The sequence below is a fragment of the Anoplolepis gracilipes genome, chromosome 4 (genome assembly GCF_047496725.1).
Source record: "Anoplolepis gracilipes chromosome 4, ASM4749672v1, whole genome shotgun sequence".
NCBI lineage: Eukaryota > Metazoa > Arthropoda > Insecta > Hymenoptera > Formicidae > Anoplolepis > Anoplolepis gracilipes.
The window spans coordinates 10,512,352-10,535,719 of NC_132973.1; the positions used below are offsets into that span (position 1 = coordinate 10,512,352).

A 23,368-nucleotide genomic window follows, 5' to 3' on the forward strand; every position below is an offset into this window, starting at 1 on the left:
CGGGAGAAGAGCGCGGGAAACGGGGGTGAAGCGAGGCGAGGCGATGCGATGCGATGCGATGCGATGGCGTGATAGAAGAGAGAGCCGTGGAAGAAAAGAAATTTCCAAGCGGCAAACGCGAACGGAACAGATTGACGAGCGGCGGAGATACGAACGACGAAGAAAGCGATGGAGGGAAAAAAAGCGAGCGGCTCGCTTATTATGTAAAAAGAACGTAGTTTTTTTTTTCTCGCGCGTCCTCCTCGGTTCTTCGCTTAATGCCCCCTCCCTCCCCCCCCCCCTCGCCATTCAAAAGCGCTTTGAATTAATATTGCATAATGCGATAACACGCGAGCCGACCGGTAACATTCGGCTTATTGCGCTCGTTTTGCGAAATGTCCGCTAATAAAGGAACGCACGCTAATTCGTACGCGCGTAGAGCATATTAAAGTTAATACGCGTATCGTTGGCACACACTCGCGGGTTTATAATGTGACACGTTCGTAAATTATAAATTTCTCTCTCTTTTAGATTTTTATAAAAATTAGCAGCACACACGCACACATACAATGATCAGACAAAGAGAGAGAGAGAGAGAGAAAGAGATAATTTTGAAAGCGTATATCATCAAACTAAATAATTTTGCGTCTAACTATGTTAAATAGAAAAAAATAAAGAGAAAAGTAAAAGTTGCGGAAAAGCAAAAGCGTTCGACAATAGTGCAACACGAAACAAATACGTAGAGAACTCTTTAAACAATATCATCCGGTATGCAATATCCACGCTTGCGGCGAAATCGTATCATGCGTGCAAACGGAAAGGCAAAACAACGCGGTAACAATGGCATAAATATAGACGATAGCCTCACGTGAAGGAATCTGGAATTTGAGAGCATACATGCGATTGAAGTTTAATCCACATGTTTCATCTCAAAAGCCCTACCAGAGTATAACCATACTGATGCATAATCCGTCATTGGGATTGCATAATCTGTCATCGATAATAAGAAGAATATCGCGCTGTGAATAAATGATAGCTCAAATTTATTCGTAAGTCTTTTTCTTTGAAACATTACAATCGAAGGAAGTCGGTGCAAACGAAGAAACACGGGACAATTTTATTCCGTTAGAAACAAGGAAAATGTATAAAAAAAAGAGGTGCAAAAACAAAAAGAAAAGCGGAAAAAAAGAGAGAAGGGAAAAATTTGTCTAATCTTGTTACAGACATATATATATATATATAAATAAATAAATATATATATGTATATATAAATATATATAAACACATACATTCGCAGTAATATTAGACAAAACTTATTCGAGCTCGTTTTGTGAAAGACTTGGTACGAAATTAACATCAATTGCGTTATCTAATATGAAATCAAGGCAGAATCGATACCGATGCAAGATGAAATAAACGGTGATAAAGGAAACTTAATGCAAGTACCTATGCTACGAAAAGTGACGTCTATCAATCGATTCTCGACACTCGAAATGCAATTGTCTGTGACAAGCAAATAATTGACGTATTATTTTTTCGTACGCATGCATGTCTCGAATTTGTTTTCCGAAGATATAATCCCGAGTAACCCATGCATCGTCGCCGCATATTCTGTAATAAAATTTTTTTTAGTTAACCCGATGTCCGCTTGAATTTTATCACATTTTTGTGACCTATTATATTATAATCAGTTTACATTCGGAAAAACCTCGCGAACAAATATGAGCGCATGTCGCTCGCGCCAACTTGTTTCAAAACGATTTGTTATTGTTACATCGCACTGAGTAATATCATGTCAGATTCATGGTTCCGTAAGAACCGATCTATATAGAAACTAACGACACTTCAGTCTCAGACATCCAATCATCGCGAAAACAATGCATAGCACGAAAGGATAATTTTCTCGAGCTATATAATGCATAATATTCTCTTAAACTGATTCAGTGAAAATACACTTTGCTCCATCATTGTATGTGTGTTTCACTGCGGTTATTGAAATAAGATTTCATTGAAAAATTAATAATTATAAAACTTATTTACAAGATGTAGTATCCGTTAAAGTTTTCTTGTTTATTTTGGAATCTTATTCTTTGAGAGAATTCCATACACACATGCACACGCACACATCTAAAATAAAACATGTATAATTAGTATTCGAATTTAAAATTATGTGCATATTATCTCTTTTTTTTCTTAACATGTGATAAATCTACAAAAAATTAATAAGTCTTTTAATCAAACTCAGATATTTTTTGACGAAATATATTTTTATAAAAGACGCATTTTTTTTTAATTATTGATTAAAACAATCGCTAACTGATTTTTTTAATGGGACTAGGTAAAACTATTTATTTAATCTACCTAGAACTATTAAATTTAATATTAATAATTAATTAATAAGAATTTTCACAAAATGAAATCTAGCTTCATACACCCAAATGGAATTGCGTGAAATATGCTATGCGATCATCGTGACAAAAAAAAAAAATTAATTCCACAAAAACGTAATAAATTACCTTATTATTAAAAACCTGATGTCATCCCAAGTTTCATCCTAATCCTCTGTCGATGTATTTTTGAAAGCACAAAACACTCGCAAAACACTTGCACTTAAATGACCATGAGTACACTAATTAATCACTTATGACGATCGCGCGACATTTTGCACGACACTCCCGATAATAATCGCACTCCTCGACCCGAACTTTGTTTTATTTACGACATAGAATAATGCGAAAAAAATAACAGTATTCATCGCGCGAGCAATCGGCAAATTATATAATTAAATATTTTCGGATATTACATTATACAGATATACGTCGCGATATTTTCTCGCTTGATTGTCGCCACACGAATAATAAAATTACACGTACAACGCGTTATATATAATACACGATACAAAAACTCGGTGCGTTCTTTTACACGGATTAATAAATAATACCCTGAAACGATTGTCTGTCTATCAATTCGGCATTCCCGACACTCGTTCGAAATCCGCCATTTGCAATAAAGCGATAAATTATCTCGGAGTCGTCTATCGTGATCGCGGAGACTACATAAACGTGCTGAGATAATGGCCCGTTATTCGATTCGGCACTCCCGACACTTGTTTACCCGCGAAATTCTCCCTTTCGACCGATTTAAGACGCGCGAAACAGAGGATCAACATCACCCGGCAGCGATCTCTCTGATACTGACCTCCCCTCTCCGGGATATTGAACTTGGTATTACTGCGCGCATTATTATAGACAATTTATTATAGACGAAACACGAACGTCTCACCTCGGTATTTATATATACGGCGTCTCAAATAATCTAATTTTTAATTAATATTTTAATAATTTTTATGAATAGATGCTTGTGAGGCATTCTAGTGTAAACTATAGAGATTTTTAATTACAGATAATAATAGTAGGTTATATATATATATATATTAATAATATAATATATAAAAAAAAAAAAACTATAAATAATTATAATTATAATTTAGTTCCATATACATATATTATATTATTAATATATATATATATATATATATATATATATATATATATATATTAGGTTTTATATTAGCTTACAGTGATTTGCTTTTAATTATAAAATCATTGTTTATCAATGACAATATACCGATTTCATTGAAGAGAAGAAAGACGAAAAGAGATATATATCATGTTCGTAACAATTCTACTCGATTATTTTCTGTCGCTAAATTTCCCGAAAAAAATTATTAGCTTTAAATCCCAAATTAAAAATCACAATCCTCTCCTAGTTCTGCGACAGAATCTCACCCTAACATTAATTCTCGCGTTTCCGTTGTGTTCGTCGCCATTGTCGTCGTTGGCACCGACCGCCGACGACATTGTCGAGCAACGTCAAAGGGAACCCTTCTAACGGCCAACGTTCATCGATCTGTTCATTAACGACCTAATTAGCCACACGGCCTGATTACTCAACCTCGAACCATCAGCCGAAGTTTGCCGACTAAGCAGCCGCGTGACACGACGCGGTGCTGGCATCGTTAAAGCACGCGGATGACTAACCTTCGTGAAAAGAAGCGAATCGGTTGACTTGGATCGGACACCCTCCGGTGATATCATTATCGGGAATACAGAGCGTCGGATATTTCAATTCTTGCTCTCATTATCCTCTTTATTCCCTCTTCTTCCTTTTCCTTTACCGCTGCGGGATATTTTATTATTAGAAAATCTGTCTGGCACACATTCGAGCTCTCGTTCTTTCAAAATATAAGTATTTCATTATTAGAAACTCTTCCTTTCCGATGATTCAATATAACTTTTTTTTAGAAATTCTTTACTTGCGCGATTGATGATTTGAAGGAAAAATAAACTTTAAATTGGAAAAACACTAAATCGTATTTTTTAACCCATATTCGGGTAATATGATCGTTAAACTTGCGCGTGATAAAGATTTTGGATAAACACTAAATTATGTAATTGATATTACACAATATGTTATTCTCTAGATAAACGTATCGGATTTATCGTACGTTTTAACCTCCCTAATATTTGTTACGAGATATAAACGGAATTTTATGAAATAATATCCTTTTAGTACATCTCCTGATAGAGAAAGCGGGACTATATTTGTTTTTCAACAAAGAAATCAATAAAAGTATCGAAGGAATGTTGTGTCGATAATGTCGCACCATTGCTTACAAACGCCCTTTCTCTACATTTTCTCATATTATCCGACCGGTTTTACATCGGCTGAAAGCAACAACATGTATTTCTCATGGATAAAAATCCCGCGAGACTGTTAATACTACTTGTAGACTCCCTCAACAGCGTTTCTCGATTCTATGTCCGCCTCTCTTCCTCTCCTTAAATTTTAATATTGATAACTTTTCCACAAAATTTCTCATAAATATATATAAGTATCCTTCGCACCCTCTCTTTTCTATCTTTCAATATTTTATGATTACGCTTTCACACAAAAAAAAAGTCTATAATTTCACGGCAAACGCTCTCGCCATAATTTCGTCATACTGTGAGTTTACAGGTCAATTTTGTAGGTGAAGTAAAGTCCATTAATCGCATCATGAGAATATGAAATATGAGCTGACCGGTATGAAATCGACGTCAGACGTTGAGCAAACCGTAATCAGCGTCGAGAGTACGTAATAATGCCTTTATTTTTCAGACTGAAAAAATTCATCTGAAAATTTCGCGTTAAAGATTCGAAAATTCGTTAGATAGAGACGCTAATTTTATGCAACAATGTTAATTTACTATGATGCCGTTACCCACCAGGTACCCATCGTTGTACCGAAGATACGGCACGAAAGCTTTTAGAAAATGTTCCGCTTGCAACAGCATAGTTCCTAGCGGGTTGATTCTCATGAACCGCAAGTGTTTTGTCAGATCGATAATAATATTCTACGGTTACGCTATCTCTAGATGAAAAAAAAAATCCGATTTAATTTTCTTGTGTATGTATAACGTGCAACCCAACAGAGTTGCATCGTATAAAAGTAGAAAACAAGTCTTTGCATATTACCTTTGAGCTCCTTCTAAATTATTTTTTAACTAGCTATTTCCGCGAAGAAAAAGATTATATCACCCGTTGATAAATATACAAAGTAAAGGTTTAATCATATTGTGTGTTATAAAAAAGTTAATGGGGAATAAAAAAAATGAGAGATTTTAATCGGTTAAAAACACTTATTAATCAAGTATAAGCTAGAATATAACTTTTCATTTTTTTCATCTCTCAGCATATTTGTAGATCAATGATGCGGCAATATTTACAACATTTTTCGCTCGTGTCGCAATGACTAACCTCGCCTATCGTTTTCAGAGGCAAAATATTACTCCCGTGAAAGCACAGCGCTCGTAAATATTAGTTTTATATATTGAACTGTTTGCCCAAGTGCGCGCCAAAACCAAAAATTTCCCGATACCTGTACCGCAATTTTCAAAGATTACCATATAATCGGCCCATTGTACCGTAAACTGAAGTATTAAAACATCAACATTAATGCTTCGTGATTTATTACACAAAACTTTTCCCGCAACTTTTCGCGTCTTTTCATTGTATTTACGCATACGAATACCATTATTATACATGATCACTTGTGTGTGTGTGTGTGTATGCGCTATAAAAATGTGCTGATTCGATTATGAGTATAGAGCCACGACACACCTATGATGTATTTTGCGGCAAGCGCTCCTAAAATTAGTAAAGCGAAATATCGAGGTCAATGGTGAGGCGGGGCCATAATTTCCAGGAAAATAATTTATAGTCCAAGTCTAAAGAACAAAAAATAAAAGGATAGTCAAACTATCGCCTTGCGACATTTACGGACAAACGGACACGTTCCGATAAGATCTCGTATGGTCATCATTTCACACGGAGGCCTTTCTTCTCGTTCCGCGCTAGAACAATTCTCTAATGCGGCTCGCAAATTGAATTAATGTTGGCATTTTGCCACGTATCACCTCGCAGACATTTTTCTTTCATTTCGCGATAACAATCTCATTGCACTTTTATATTACTGAAATAATCCCGATAAATATCCGTCTAGTCTAATAATTGTTAAAATCAACGTGATACTTAACATAGTTTGGCAATTGTACGATTTCATGCACGTAAAATATGTACATATATTATGGTGCGTAAATCGTTCAATAATTCACGCAGCGCAGTAAAGTTAATCCAACGAACGGATATAAAACATTACGTATTTTTCCAGTTTATAAACGCAGAATATAAAACATTATGTATTTTCTACTGTATAAACGAGGTATATGTATTGAAAAATGTGAGAAAAAATTGCGGTGAACAACGTATGTACACGCGTCGTGCATGTAGAACTAGCTGTATATGGTACTCGGAATACTACATAATGTGCGAGTTACAAAATCTAACGCAACATTATTTAACGCAAAAGGTTCTACGATGAAAACGCATACCTATGTTTTCGCATGCGTTGTAAAAAAAAATCAAAAACAAAAGAATCTGTCATAGTTGACAGCATTCTAATTAGTCAGATGTGACATACGACTGCGCACGATGTCGTAACAAAAAAAAAAAAAAAAAAAAAAAATAGTGATATTTGATATATTACGAGGAAGAACGTTTGTAACCGAATCTTTTTTTCATTAAAAACAAAACAAAACAAAATCTCATGAAGCATTACGACAGCTGTTTCGAATTCAGCGATTCGCGTCATGCCAATTTTTTTCTGGAATTAATTAAGCCACGCAACGACCGCATGGAAATAACTCCATGTTATCTATGCGAACCGGCGATTTTATAATTAAGGCGTATTATACATCCGAGCGTTACGGAAGCCAACAAAGGGATATTACGTTGCATTAATAGAAAATTGAAGTTATTAATTGACATTTTTGTTCGTGGATCTAATATATCATATGCACTCATACACACGTTAAATTTATATTATTCATAATCCAAAAATAAAAGCAAAAAAAAAATGAAAAAAATGACTAATGAGAGAGAGATAGAAAGGGCTGCCTCGCGATAGTTGATACGTTTGTGAATAAACGGCAGTTCCATTCTCAAAGTGGATTTCACGCGTTCCTACTCGCATTTAACGTAAACGGATTAAGTCGTTTCGGTCGCGAGGTCGGACTTTCGTGCGAATGATTAAATCTCGCACGAAAGGAGTAGGAAATGAAAAGAGAGGGGGCAAGTGCTAGCGAGCGAAAAGAAGTAGGGAGATGAAGAAGAACGGAGTGTTGCGAGATAGAGACTGCCGGTTACAAGGCAAGAGCCTGGGGAAGGAAGGGGGTGGAAAAGCTCGAGCGGAAGGAGAGACAAAGTGCGACGCGCGACTACCTTCGGGCGTTTCGAGGATAATTTGCATTATTCGCGTGGAAAGTTTCTCCCTTGGCGCGTTAATGGGTCTCTGGGACCCGAGATTCGGATATACCATCTTCTTTTTTCCCTTCTGCCGCCTCCTGAACCGCCCGCGAACGAGCGGAAAGGAAGTGAAAATACGAATCGCCGCTAGTATACTTTATTTTGTCATTAACGACGCTATAGACTAATGGATAATGGCTTTCTGCGTCGAAAGTATCGAGAGAGAGAGAGAGAGAGAGAGAGAGAGGAAACTTGGGAAATTTATGTTGTTTGTTCATTAATTTTTATCTGACCGTATAATTAAGCGCGCATGCGTAACAAATTGCTTAGCTTTTAATTTCAAGCAAAATCTATCGTTGACTTCGATTACAAAGAGTTTTCGAAAAAATTTACAATTAAAATTTTGTATCTTTTTTAAATTAAGATCTTTTTTTTATTACAATACTCGAAATTAGTTATCGTACAAAATAACTATATTGCGAATTTTACTTTATATTATCCCATCTCGATTATATCTTTCAGTAGCGTAGAAAAATGCGAGAAATTTACAATTTTTGCAGCCATTTGAGAAATATATTCACGCTGACGTATCGGTTAGCAGTTAATCTCAGGTTAAAAGTTAAGCTCCGACTTCTTAATCTGACAGCATAAAGCCCTATCCTGAAATAAACTTCGCCTCTTCGACCTCGCGCGCCTCGCACCTCGCGCCTCACGCCTCGCGCCCGCACCGAATGGCCGGATCTCAAGGGGGCACATTTTTATGTAAATTTAATGGCTTTACCAGTGTAACGAGGGAGTCAACTCGCGCTTTTATACGATCGCGAATGTAATACAACCAAGGACATTGCTAATATATACTCTCTTTTTAAACTTCTTGTGTAAAGTTTCCATGATATAAGAAATCGAGTATAAAATGTATTTGGTAATAAACTTTTTGATCTAACGCGATTTTTACAGAGATTTTTCCACCACTTTCTCCGTTCTCTACGTACAGATTTTTTTCTCTCTACGTAAAAATTTTAAATCGGATTATTAATTTTTAATATTAAAAAATATATTGTGTAATATAAATGCAATGATAAATGCATAAATGGATTATTTATCAGCAAAGTTATACGCGAATGTAAACCGTGTTCTATTTTGTTTCCGGGGTGAAGTTTTGTATATTATGCAATTTTTATCTGATATCGCAAAATAATTTAATCGCGAGAGCGATATATGTAAAATACTTTTGCTGTGTAGGCATCCGGATAAAACGAAAGGAAGAATTCTTTTTCATTACTATACTTTCCTTCAAACATCAACTGCAACTCGACGAGTCTAGATCTAATAACATTAAACTACTAGAAATCAGGAGTTGATTGCGACGCATTCTAAAATACTTTCTGATCTTTTTAGAACTATCATTCGGAAGAACATCGAAGGGTTCGTCTTACGATTCCTTCGAGAACGAACATAATCGAATCGGTGCGATGGGAATAAGCTATTCGAAACGACTATAGTCAATATATCGATCGGTGCAACTGATTTCTATCGGAGAATCGCAGAGTTTCGAGCGAAAATTCGTGATGCTATTGAAGAAGCTTGCAACAAAACAAGAATTATCGGAAAGATGTAGCTGATTAACTAAATTTTATGTTAAAACTACATTATCTCAAAAGTAATAGAAAGTAATCGATTCCGAATTTACATAAATATTGAAACAAAAATGTCACGACACAATTGCTATCGAAAGCAAAAAGCGCAACAATCGCGATAAGAAGGAAAGTGAAAATGATTGAGAAAATAATTTTTAAAAAAATAAATAAATAAATCACCCTTTTACAGAGGCGTGAAAGCGTAAAATCATGTTTCTTGACAACATGTACCATCTATCACACACATACACACACACCCCATGGAAAATGTTCTCGATGATAAGCGTCGCTTGTCGCGTCTCATTATCCCGCATCATCGCAGTATCATTTCCCAGCTCTGCATCTCGAATCCCACGTTTTGCTGAAATACATAATAAGTAGTCTACATACGCGAATACCGCAAATGTCGCGGGCAACAACTGCGCCCGACATTCGCGAGAAATCACTCTCAAAGGTACAACGTAATAGCAATCCTGAATCCGTGGTCGATAACTGTACGCGATATGGGGGCTCAATTACGGCGACTGCGAACTTTCGTCCCCAAGACGACATTTCGTGGCAACTTACGAGCGTATCGAGGGTAAGGAGATGTTACTGCAACGAGAGAGACTTCGCTTAGCGCTTGAGCATCAGCGTGGTACGCGATGCAGAATACGGGATATATATATATATATATATATATATATATATATATATATATATGGAATAAGGGCAACGACGGAGGCGGAGAGAAGCAGGATGATGAAGAGAGCTGGAGCAGGAAGAACTATACTCTTCCTTCTCCTACAACGAAATTGTAAGTCAGACGCATAGGCGCGTGCACATCCCCTTCATTGTGCCACTCCATTAAACATTTGTTGCAGTTACACCGTTATAAAGCAAAATATAATCTAGCGATGCAGTAAACACGCCAAGCGAGTTAAACGAATGCGCGGATTGCATCTTCTAGGATGCCGTAGGGACGGCAGAGAAGACAAGTATAAACGTTTCGCCGCCACGAGCAATGCTCGCAGGCGTGGAAAGTAATTTAAGGAGCGATCAAGCTGTCGCCAGCAATGCGGCTTACATCCAGCTTCGGCCACGCGGGAGAAGAGATAACCAGACGAAGATCATATACATATTTCCTAGCGAATATATATATATATATATATAAATCGACGCTGCTGAGATAATAAGCCTCTCTTAGCGCGAGAGGGAAAATTTTTGCGGAATATCCGTTGCAAGATCGTTGGAGCTATAAATATCGGAAAAGTCGTATTGTTTGAATACATAATATTCCAACAAATTTGAATATTAAATCCCCGTTTGTAAAAGCATCGGTGCATGTTCAAAATGTTTGAGGGTAGGAAAAGGAGAAAAGAGAGATAAGAGGAAAATCAAAATTGTACGATCAAATCGGCGATAATAACGGAAGATCCAGATATATACGGATGAAAATTCCTCTCGAGTGTTTCGTAACTGTAACCTTCTGGCGCCAAACGCCGCCCGAGAGATAGCTCCGCGCACTTTACAATTTATATTACACAGTCTTGTAACACAAGCTCTTCCTCACAAACCATGAGATTTCTCTCCCCGCAAAATTTACTGGTAAAGTTGTTACTGTTTCGCTATAAAATATTTAATTAGTTGTCTTAATGCCACTTATTTCTCGTGCGCTCTACTTGTCCTATTTATTTTCCTCGAACTTTCGCGGAATGCAGCGAAGCTATACCAGAATATATGTATATATATATATATATATATATATATATATATATATATAGCGTGCTAAAAAGAAATAATTTACATTTCTATAATCATATATTAATATCTTATCTTATTGCAGTTATTTCGTTATTATTAATAATTATCATAAATTTTCTACGTCAGTTGTAATCGATCGTTCTAAATTAATTTAATCAAATAGTTGATTAATTTTGTTGATACTTTTTTGTTATTTCGAGAACCGTAATTTCCTGTCATAGACATTTCTACCGATAAAATCGCGATACAATTATTATAATCGCCTGGAACGTTAAAATGCAGATATCGCTGCAAGCTATACCGTGACACGTATATCGTGTTTAGCAAAATATCTACGATACATATCACGGCGCGTTAACGCAGGCGCGTTGTTGGGGAATATAAAAAACAAACAGTTTACTTTTATGGACGAATTTCTTTCGTTATCAAAGGTAAGACGGTGATTAAAATGAAATCAGCGAGGACAACTATGAGAACGCCATCGCGACGCTGATTGGAATTTAGTACAAAATTATAGAGACTAGTAACGATTCTCCTGCTTTTCCAATTAAGCTACCTAAATGTAAATCAGCTTAAGGGAATCCTGTAGTATACGCGTCGCCGACAGAATTCATTCGTAGAGAAAACACGAATGACAATTCATTATTGAGAAAGCCGTTAATATCATTGAAGACCTTTAAATTAAAGTCACATCTGAGACGTTTTGCTGAAACGTAATGTTGTATCGCGGCGAACGTAACGAATAATTGTTAGGTATAGTAAAATAAATTTCTTCATTTAAAACCAGGCATATCGGTTACAAAGATTGGACGTCGGGTAAAAATTGAACGTCGCAAAGATTAAACTTGTCGGGATTAAGGACGCGCGTAAGACGCGAGACTTCCTCCCTCTTTCCCTCCCTCCTTCCTCGTCCCACCTGAAGGCTGAAGGGGTAGATGCCGCACGGCGGATAAAAACTCATCAAAGTTCGCGCCAGCCAGCAAACTGACGCCATTAGAAGTAATTTATCATTTAAAAGTGGCCCGTTCTTGCCGACACTCTCAGCAAGCTGCGACATATGCGGTATTAACTTTCTTATGACGGGGGATCCTCTTGACCCGTTTTCACCTTACGTGGTGGCATAGCGTAGCATCCTGACAAACCCGACGCGTTCGACGCGCATCACGTATGTATATAACGACCATATTATAATACAGGCATTTATCTGACATATTATCCCTCTCCGTGCGCGCGCGCACACGCGTCAAGTAAGCCATGTACAATAATTCCTATCTAATCATCCGAAAATACAGTTACGGTAGCGTTAATATTCGCGGAAAGCCGCAGAATAATTGATCACTTAAAATTTATCATTTAATTTAACAATATCCCCTGTCAACCGATTATCCATCGATGCGTCTACTCTAAGTGCATAAATAAACAATTGCACAACGGTTACACGCAATGAATAAATTCAATCTGAATCGCGATACTGTGCGCAAACGGTTATTATACGCTCCGTTCCCGTTGAAACGAATGGCTCTCACAAATCTCGTTTATTAATGCAGATAGAAAAGTGTTTCTCCTCTCTAATGTGGAGACGGCCGCAAGCGTGAAAATGCAAATCACGGGATATTATACGGGATATCGCGTCTTACGTTTCCGCACTAAAATATTTTCACGAGTAAGAGAGATGTAATGAAAATCGGGATGAACGATAAAATCGCGAGTATGCAAACTTATTCTCCCAGATGCCATATTGTAGGATCCCGAATACGCCGTCGTTACGCATTTTATATCTCAATTCACGAATATTTCATTCGTAGTAGTAATCGTATTAACAAGTAAAAAATGTCATTATTGAGTTAGAATTTTTACAAAAAAAGATATACGCACAGAGTTCATTATTCAATCTTTTACGAATGAGCTATGATTTATAATTTATATGAAAATAATGTAAAATATAAAATATAATTAAAATATTAATATAATTTTTTAAATAAAATATAATAATTATATATTTAAAACAGGGCATTTAAAGAGATATTAAAGGTCATAAGCGGCATAAAATGTTCACGCCTATGGATTTTAATTAGCACGAAATGTACGCGTAATTCTCATCGGATCTGTATATTGACGAATAATCGCTCGCTCGCAGTAAAATTAACGCGTCGAAATGCTGCCTTAACTCGAGAATAAATTAAAAGCATTGAAATTTGGAATCAGGTTGCAGTTCGGTTGTTATACGCATGCAGGATAATTACATGCGATTACAGCTCTAACGCTATGTTGAAGTATGCGGCGTTATCGGAAAATATGTAAATCACAGTGTTATCGATTTGCGCGGAGGAAACGCAAACTAGCTAATAAAGTGCGTGTATATACGAACACATGATAATTATCGATCAATGTTATCGATGTATACTTACTCTTTTTTTTTTTTTTTTTTTTGTACAACGGAATTAGAAACTTCTTCGCGTTGCGCTCTCTGATTTTCCACTTTTTACTTTCTTCTCTTCTCTTCTTTATTTCTTTCTCCCTTTTCACTCGTATCACTCGTACGTTCGTTCGTCTTCATGCAACTCCACTATGAAACTGGCTCTATCAAAAATCACAACTTTCCTCCTTTATTGACACTTTCCGCTGTGGAGAGAAGAATCTCGTTTAGAGACTGTATTAACGAGACTGCTCTTCCCGCTTCCCGCCACTCTTCATTGTCGCTTAAACGGCTAAATCATATAATTATTTATTTCCTCCGTCATCGTACTTATGATTCGTCCATCATCGTTGCGAAACAGAATCTGTCCTGCGGCAGCGGCAACATTACGCGAATATCGCTTCAAGTGATGGTGAACATCCACGGTCGATCGGGAGGCGTATCCTGTCAGACACCATAGTACATCTGCGAGCTGGAATACCGTCCACGACCGAGAATAATCGCACGAAATCACGGTTCAATGTGTCGAAACAATTCCGGCGCACCGATTTACAATTTCCTGAATGAATCAGTCGTTTAGAACGGTGCAAGAATTTCTTGACGCGCGAATTAATTCGCTCAATTTTTCAAATAAATCTATTACTTTATTATCTGCAAATTATGGTATATGCTTGTAAAAAAAGGGACATTCCATTCGTATGTTTCATATTTTTACGTGCAAATACTTTAGGAGCTAAGAGAGGAGACTAATGTGCAATTGCGTACACACGTTACAAATATTTACAAAAAAAAAGAAATAACGATCGAAGTGAGAAAAATATAAATAGAAAGAAAACTTCTCCATCTATTACGCGAATGCAAGTCCTCGTTTATGTTTCAAGCGGCACGAAGTACGTTTAAACATACCGAAAGCTACTGCACTGATGATGTTTACAACATCGAACGTTTTGCAAACTAACTGTTATCGAATTTGACTTAAATCAATGTAATCAAATTAAGTAATATTAAACGTTGTATAAAAACGTAAACAAAATACTCGTCCAATCGTCCGTTAATAAATTTTGATTTTCAATGAATATATAATTTTGTTAGCGATAATAATAATTGTATGTGAGATTTAAATAACAGCCAACGTTTAGCTCTTCCATCGCTCGTCGTAAAATAAAAAAAAAAAAAAAAAAAAAAAAAAAAAAAAAAAACCATAGCTCTCGATGAAAGTCGTAAAAAATCTATTGCCGTCTGGCGCAGAAAATTTCTGCATCCGTAATGTCAATCCCATTGCACAATCGATGGTACGAGTCATGTCACGGAGCTCATATGATCTCTGTCCGCGTAATTTCATGTGCATTTTTCGTCCCTCTTTTTCTGTTTTTTCTATCTATCTCCTCTCTTTACTCCTCGACCGAACCAGATAATGCCGAAGGGCGGGACCGGACGTGCCCTACTTTTACGATGACCGGTGTACACTTTTTAATCCGAGACTAACAACGTGACGCGGTTTAGCTGTGCGGTAAGATTATGTCACACGTCGAAAAGAGAACTCACGTACATTCGCCGTCGCAGAAATTTCAATCGCGATATACCTAATCATTTATTCTCACAGATAAATATTTATTTACACGAGATATTATTAATTACTTTGCTTAGTCAGACAATTTTGTTGGAATATGAATATGACGCGCTATCAAAGAATATAAAATTCATCGGGCATAATCTTAAAAGTGTGAACAAGGAAATAAATTAATAAATTACATAAAGATGAAATAAGAATTTAAAGAGTTGCCTTTTAAGAAAAGTTCTTTCCAACTTTCCAGTGCCCACTTATCATTTTCCTTAAAATACATATAATTATTACGTAATAAACGAAGAGAGGAAATAAAAGAACAGCAGCCTATTAGCGGTCTATTAGCGATTTAATAAAGCTTATTTAAATTTTTACGATCACTCCACGAACCACGGCGACCGATACGAAGAGCAATTGGTTTGAAATCGGACGTGCAAATCACGCGCGATTTATCTTCCTTTCTCTCGTATACGATCACATGTCGTCGACAGGTTCGAGGTCCGAAGCACTAAAATTTCACGATATTCATTTATCTAGGATGCGTCGGAAAACACCGTTTTTCAAATTATTCTTCAGCTCCGGACAAATATATATACGGATCGTGCGAATCACTTCACAGCGCCGTCTCAAGGGTCCGCACGAAAAAGAATGTCCCGTGTTTACGTATTTATTTATCCTACGACGCGACGCGACGTGAAATATACAATATATTGGCAACACACCGGCAGGACGACGGATTTCTCGTCGCCGAGAAACTGGAGCAGCGCGCGTGTGTGTGTGTGTGTGTGTGTGTGTGTGTGTGTGTGTGTATCGGAAAAAAAAATGGACCGACGCGCGAGGAAAAAAAAATTCACGTCCACTTTCGCTCGCTCGAGTTCTTATGAATCTTTCCGTGGGAATGCTCCGCTCTCGCCCGCTGCTCGTTAGGGCTTCGCCAATGGACTGCCAGGCGCCGCGGCAAAAGCTACGGCGCAACACGCCGACGCATCTACCCCCTTGCAACCCCCAAGCGAGCTGTCCACCGTTCTCCGGTTTGCGGCGCCAACCTATACCGACGAGTTTTTCCACTCGTTCTCCACGCGCGAGAGGCTTGTGCCTTTCACGACTCCGTAAAACACGAACGCTGCCACACGCTGACACAGACGACGCACAAAAGTATGTATTTGTGCGGATGTACATGCGGTTTTCACGATCATTTCCCACAATGGACATCGCGCGCGTCACGGCGTATCGCATTAATCTATCGGCTGAATGCAAAGCAAATATATAATATAAATCGACTAAGTTTTTTTTTTTTATTTTTTTGAATTTACAACTAAAAAAACGGTGTCGATTATGCCTGAACAAAAACGGAAATGTTAAATTTCAATAAAAGAAAATATTTGTCATCGCACTGCAAATTCAATTTTGGTCATAACTTTTTATTTCTCCTATATTATTAATTAAAATATTGATTTTAGCAAAATAGATATTCAAAGCAGAGATTGTCGCGATTGTCAATTTTTGAACTGTATATGTAAAATATTTGAAGCAAGGTTTAGCCGTTTGTAAAAACCGAAAAGAGCAGCATCAAACGCGAGGGCTTGAAGCCGAAATTAAATGCCGGCCTGCCGACCAAGTGTACTGACACTCGATAGCCTATCGTTGTATGAATATGACGCATTTTGATTCGAGCACTGCAAACTGCGTGGCATGCCACAGACTCGGTATATGACAGGTAATGTTGCGATACATGAAAGAGAATAAATTTGATTTAACCCGTTTCATATTATATTTTCATCCTCGATATTCAAATATATCGAATACTTTTACGCCAATCGAAACATCCGTATGATTGTCGATCGGTGGGGTTTGTAATTTGCATAATTATGCAATAACGGTGATGTCAGGTATCCTTCATTCCGCCACATCGATGGCAGATTCCAGCATCGCCGAACAAATGAACGTATCGGGATACAAAATTCAACATATCAAAATTATGCGGCAGCACTATACTACGGTCCTTTTGATATTTTCAAAACGCTCTCTCTCTCTCTCTCTTTCTCTCTCTCTCTCTCTCTCTCTCTCTCTCTTATAAATGGTTCTTTCTAAAAGCGCATACAATTTCGCAGCGACGGAAAATGATAAAATTTCGCTAGATTGACGTTTATTCATGACAATTGGCATAACATTTTTCCTACATTTTTCCATATAAATTTTATTGACATTTCAATACGCGCAATTGTATCTATAATTTTACTACAAACACCTCGTGCTTTTTTCACATTTGCGTATTGCATTTCAAATAGTTAAAAAACTAGTGGGATCAATGACTGCACATTTGCCCAAGATCTAGAGCTGATTGATGACCAGCATCGATCAAGTCTTCCGTTTTCACAAGCTACATTAACTTTATATTAAATACTTCATCATTTTTCCGCGACACGTCACGCTTCACCGATTTACTATCGATTCTCCGACCGAACGAACTGTGTTGTGAACGTGTTGTAGATCTTTTCTTATTCGACATGAATTTTCGCGTACTGTGATTCGTTCCTCCCGCTTCTGTGCATTTCACCCTCCTCCTTCGCGCCAAAATATTTACAATACGATATTCTTTTTATTCTCATGTCATGCATGATTATCACGTATCTTTTTTTCTTTTTATATAGAACTGGTCGCGATAAAATATCTAACAGCAAAGGTAAAACAAAAGTAAACGTGTCAAAGATAATATGTATTCACGAGGAAAACGGAAAGTGAAATCTAAAAGTGAAACTTATTGTTGTAGATGCGTTATATAGAGATGGATAAAGGAATTTAATACCTACGTTAATTTACCGTTGGATGACCGATAAATCGATGCAAATGTTAATGGAATAAGGCCGCGAGCATACATAACTTGGTACACAATGTCGGAGCGTCGAATATACTCCGCGATGAAGTTCAACTTGATTTTGAAAGTGCAATACAATTATGAACGTGCAACGGGACTACCCGTTTTATGCCAATTGTCTATCTAAAATACATAATATCACGATCCCCGTTCTTTGCCCTTCTCTCACCCTCTTCGTCACTATATTATCAACCAGTGCTGTCGGCAATGGGGGTCATCAACATATCGTTATCTGTCTGTCGATAATCATCCCCGGCGTTGCACGCGGCCAGCTCGGACTTGCGTAATAATTGCATAATGTGCTAATAGCGCTCGTAAAATGATTACGCGTCACATGAAATGATTATATGGCACTAGCAGCAATTGTGAGATCGGTTGGATGAACGATACCGTGCATTCGTATATGTCATATGTTAACACGGATAATACATTTACAGTATCATATATTATTATATATCACGCGAATAGCTTTTTGTATTCCGTTCTGGGAGAGAGGGGGTCGGGGGAGGGAGGGGGTGGATGCGTGCCATTTTCATGCCCGACGTAACGCCCAAGCGACTGCAATTTTACCAACATATTACGTCTCTCGTCGCGCAAAGCTATGCTGGACACGTAGTGGTGAAAAGCACGAATCGGAACTACGAATGCCTCACGAATCATCGGAAGATGTAATGGACTGCAGGTGTGAGAAAACGTGACAGCGGCAAGCTGCAATAGCGTGGCATATCTGCAGCGATGTAAGATAGAAACGCCTCTACGTCGGTCGCCTTGCCGCGTGAAAATGAGAAATATTCATGAGAGACTCTCTCGCTCTCACCCGGAGAAATGAACTAAATGAGAAACTCTGACGATATTTGTGATAATATAACGGTATAATGCAGTAATATCTCGGAGAATTTTTTTTTTTTCCTTTTCTAATTACCCCCTCGTATTTCCGCCACGCATTCTCGTATTATAAATCGCTCGCGCTTCTTGCAACCGCGAAATGAAGTACGAGCACAATCGAGCGATTGCATTTCACATTGCATTGCGTTGCATCAGGCTCTTTTCGGAAGAATAACTCGGTTCAGAAGGACAGCGATACGACCGTCGCGGAATGGCCGCACGTTGCTCTCCAACAGGACGCAGCCTGTTTAATTAGCGAACAAATTAAATGCGGGGACGGCCACATCCGACATGGCCCGCGCAATTAGAGGTATTATAAATTAATTATAACACTGTGACGCAGTCAGTTTTGCGGGATCCAATCTCGGAATGGGCTTGGCGTGGGTAAGCAAAATGAATGCCAAACTTCTCGTTGCCGACTGCGCTTACAATGCGTATTTTATTACTATTTTACTTTAAAGTAGAGAAACATGTCTTCAATTACACGTGAGTCAAGTGGTATAAAATTGGCCTGGTGCGGCACAATAACTTAAATTGATGCCATAAAAAAAATCTAAAAAGCGAATTCACGACCTCTATATTACGGATGAAATCGTTATTAAACTTTTATTTTGAAAGGAAAATGGCAAAATATAAATTTTTATTTTTCAAGAACAATCTAAAATTTTTGAAATATAAATTTTTTATCTAAATACCTAAAACATAAATTGCGAAAAATAATTCTTCAACATTGAATTAAATCACACGATGATGATTATACACTTGTATATATATATATATATATATTATTACGCTTGAATCCGTTTGCGAGTACGAAATGACTACTTTTCTTTGTTATCGGATAAACGACGGGATTTGTAGTTTCAACGAGCCGCATCGAGCTACGTAAATTAGCGTAGAACGGGCAGCGTCCAAGATTCCCAAGGGGGGATGTCACGAATTGCCAAACGGAGCTTAGAAGTCTCGAGCAGAATAGAAACCGATTAAGCGAAACAACGACTGACAGCACCTGTTGATACTTCGCCTAGCTCGTGGCGAAGGTGTAGATTCACCGTAGGTGTAGACACGCGCGCGCACACACACACACTCACACACGTGCGCGTGCACGCGCGCGCGCATCACATACGTGCGAGTCTCGACGTATATACGACTTGTTTGCGCACCCGCGAGCCGACGACGATGTCCAGTGTCGCCGCGACTCCGTGAAACGGAAGAAGATGCCATTCCGAAGAAGAAGAGCCATAAGGGGGTAGAGGTAGAAAGGGGCGAGCGGAAAACCAATTCGCAAAGATCAACGAGTCAGTACTGGAATATCTAATTTTAAGTAATGCATCTCGCGATAAATTGAATCGCGCCAGAAGCCCTGTTAATACTCGAGTTACAAGCGTCGCTATTACCCTTTGTTCGTGATTCAGCGTATTATCCGTTTAAACACGGCTCTCGCATGCGTTCGTAAATTGTTTACGGACGGTCGAATATGAGGGCCGGGGGGGAGGGGGGGGGAGGAGGGAACTGCCTCCCGACACAATTTCTCTGACACGTAGACTCGCACTTCTCTATATAGTATCACGTTCGTATCTTCTTACCTATTCTAATTAATTTACGAAAGACGAACTGAATCTCGTTTAAAATATATCGGAAACAAATCAATCTTTTATCTTGAATAGTCTTTTAAGCTATAAAATAACGATTAAAAGAGAAAAGAATAATTTTCTAACTAATAACAGACTCTTCCTTCAATTAATCTAATTCGACTAATCTAATCTCTGATCCCACTAATTATAAACGAAGTTTACTTCGATAGAATCTTAATTTGACGTTTACACTCACAGAGATATTTCAATATTGAAAACTTTTGAAATTTCCTTTTGTGCATTGTCGAGCTAATTAATTCCACATAAAGCGATTCGTGGCGAATTAATCCAAACGACCGTGGCAGCCGCGATTACCGTGATAACTGAAAATGTTCGTTCTCCGTTTCAGAGAGAATTAGAGCAGAGGAAATTAGCTTGATCAAATTGCTTGAACGTATGTGAATCTTTCAATGCACGCACGTCCGCAACAACATAATGTTATAAACAACGTGCGCAATATACGGAGGCAATATCAATGAATTCTGTCGACTAATCGCGTGAGCCAAATACATCGCGTCGCGTTTCTGAAATTCTCTGTGCAACCACGAGTGCACAGAATATTTTTCTCGAATAGAGAAAAACTGCAAAAACTGATATAATATCCACATGTTTTATTATTTAATTTAAATGTAACATATTATTCCATATGAAAAATATATCCATCGTTTCAATATGTTATGAATATCAATTCTGATACGCGAAATTAATTTTTAAGTCTAAATTATCTGTCTGTGCATTATTTATATATGTATGTAAAATTTCAATATTTTTATTATACTTTTTTTTATATATGTATATATGTATATAAAAGAGAAACTTTCTGGGAAGCTTTATATTCTGAATAGAATTGATCTACTGTTTGATTCTAGTTAATCAGTCTAATCTTGTCAACAAGATTTTATTCAAATTATTTTATACAAGTATTAACCTGAAAGGATAAATTATTGTTTTTTGACAAGATGATTATAAGAAAAAGACGAGAAAAAATTATCTTTTTTAATATGTATTTAGAAAATTGCTAAATAAAGTCGTAAATAAAGTAGCTCAAAGCCAGAAAATAAGTAAAACTCAATCAGTATGCTTCGTGTTTCTCGTAAACAGACTGCGAGAATTTTGCAAAAATTCAATAGTCAGGATTAAATATTACCTTCGCTTTTTTTCTTTCCCTTACGGAAATGCCTGTAAATTTATTTATCTCCCACCTCGCAAACATGAAAGCAGAAATAAATTTCTATTTTCGCGATTATGAAAATATTCTAGAAGATGCAATTGCATGCATGTGTTTGCGCGGATAAAGCGCAAAATCGATAAATAATTTTATTTTTTATGAGCACGAAATATTCACGCTTTGTTTATATCCATGTATATTGCACGCTACGACATTCAAAATTATTGGAAAAATATAATTCATTTACCTATGTGAAAATCTTTTTAGCTTCTACATTAAAGAGATGAATCGCCTCACAAAAGTGAATACCCTATAAATATTCCGAATACTCTTAAACCATATTCCCAAGTTCAATCCGAGTATAACGAATATTTAGACTTACCAATCTGTCGTACCGCCATGTGCTGCTTAATCCGATTGTATTACTCTTGTGTGGCTCCTCATGAACAAAGCCTCACATTTAATAACGCTCGCTTAACAATCACAGAGAGGGGAAGAATCTATGAAAAAAAACCGCGCGAATTAATGCCAATAAAATACACTGACTTCACTAAATTATAATGGCACCGAACGAGTTTTTTCATTTATAACAGCCAACAACTAATAATAAGAATCTCCTCTTTAAGAAGAAGAGGAAAAAATAGAATAAGATCCAAGATAAAGAACATGCGCGTGGCGCGTGTGACACGTGGGTTCCCGCGCGACAACAAACTCCACGAAATACGTATTAAATACAACCGACACTAGATGCGCGATCCTTACCGTTCTTACGAGTTACGAGCTGGAAGCTGGAATACGCGGCAATTTCATTACAGTGTTCAAACTACAAACTACAGCGTCGCAACAATCATGGCCGATATATGTACGCATATATGCGTATATATACCGTACATACAAAAATATGTAATTAATTCTTTCGCTATAGCACACACGCCTGTACGGTAGCATGTTACTTGTTTCAAATTGTCCATCATTATTGATTAAACAGAATATACATTATACGTAACGTCAACGTCATGTTAACGCTAAATAAATATTTTTATGCGAGTCTCGGGTAACGCAATACAAGTTGATCATTATGGAACTGGATCATTGCCGACATTAAAAACTCATATTTGACATTACGTTGATATTACATATAATGCGCGTTATACGCGCATTACGCTTTGCTATGCGAGTTTTATACGTACATGATTTACATAACGAGAAGATTCATTTTGTCCGGATTATCTGCCTCCCGCGAAGGTTTTCGATGATACTACCGTTCCGCGCCGCGGATCACAGTACGAATTGAACATAACTACGAGTTTCATCGATGGATCGATTCGGCTCCCTTCTCTCTCTAGTGAATTTATTTATTCTTATATAGAACGTGGCTATCAACTGATCTTTAAATTTCATTTTTAGCAGCGCGCGATTTGATTTTTTATACGTATACAAGATATAATTCATAAATTATTAAAAATTTGTGTGCAATATTATTATTAGTAATTTACTAGTTTACACATGTGATTTCAAGTATCATACTATTAGCTTTATAAATTGATTGAAATAAATTTTAAATATTTAACAAAAGGAAAAAAATAAGAAAAATAAATCGTACGTTTAATCAGACATATTAA

The 23,368-nt window shown here is 37.2% G+C and overlaps 1 protein-coding gene across 5 annotated transcripts in view; it reads right to left on the minus strand.

Moving 5' to 3' along the window:
• The window catches only part of LOC140664577 (zwei Ig domain protein zig-8), a 123,248-nt gene extending 99,997 nt beyond the window's left edge, over nucleotides 1-23,251 (minus strand). The window contains exons 1-2 of one of the 5 annotated variants that reach the window (XM_072889785.1): nucleotides 22,937-23,251; nucleotides 22,129-22,246 (exon numbers count right to left, since the gene is read on the minus strand). The gene's annotated coding sequence lies outside the window, so the exon portion shown is untranslated. Of the gene's footprint in view, nucleotides 1-2,495; nucleotides 3,358-13,612; nucleotides 16,139-22,128; nucleotides 22,247-22,936 lie in introns of those variants that run through there. The other 4 variants (XM_072889784.1, XM_072889782.1, XM_072889781.1 and 1 more) reach the window with 4 other exon arrangements.
• Between the last annotated feature and the right edge of the window lie 117 nt (nucleotides 23,252-23,368).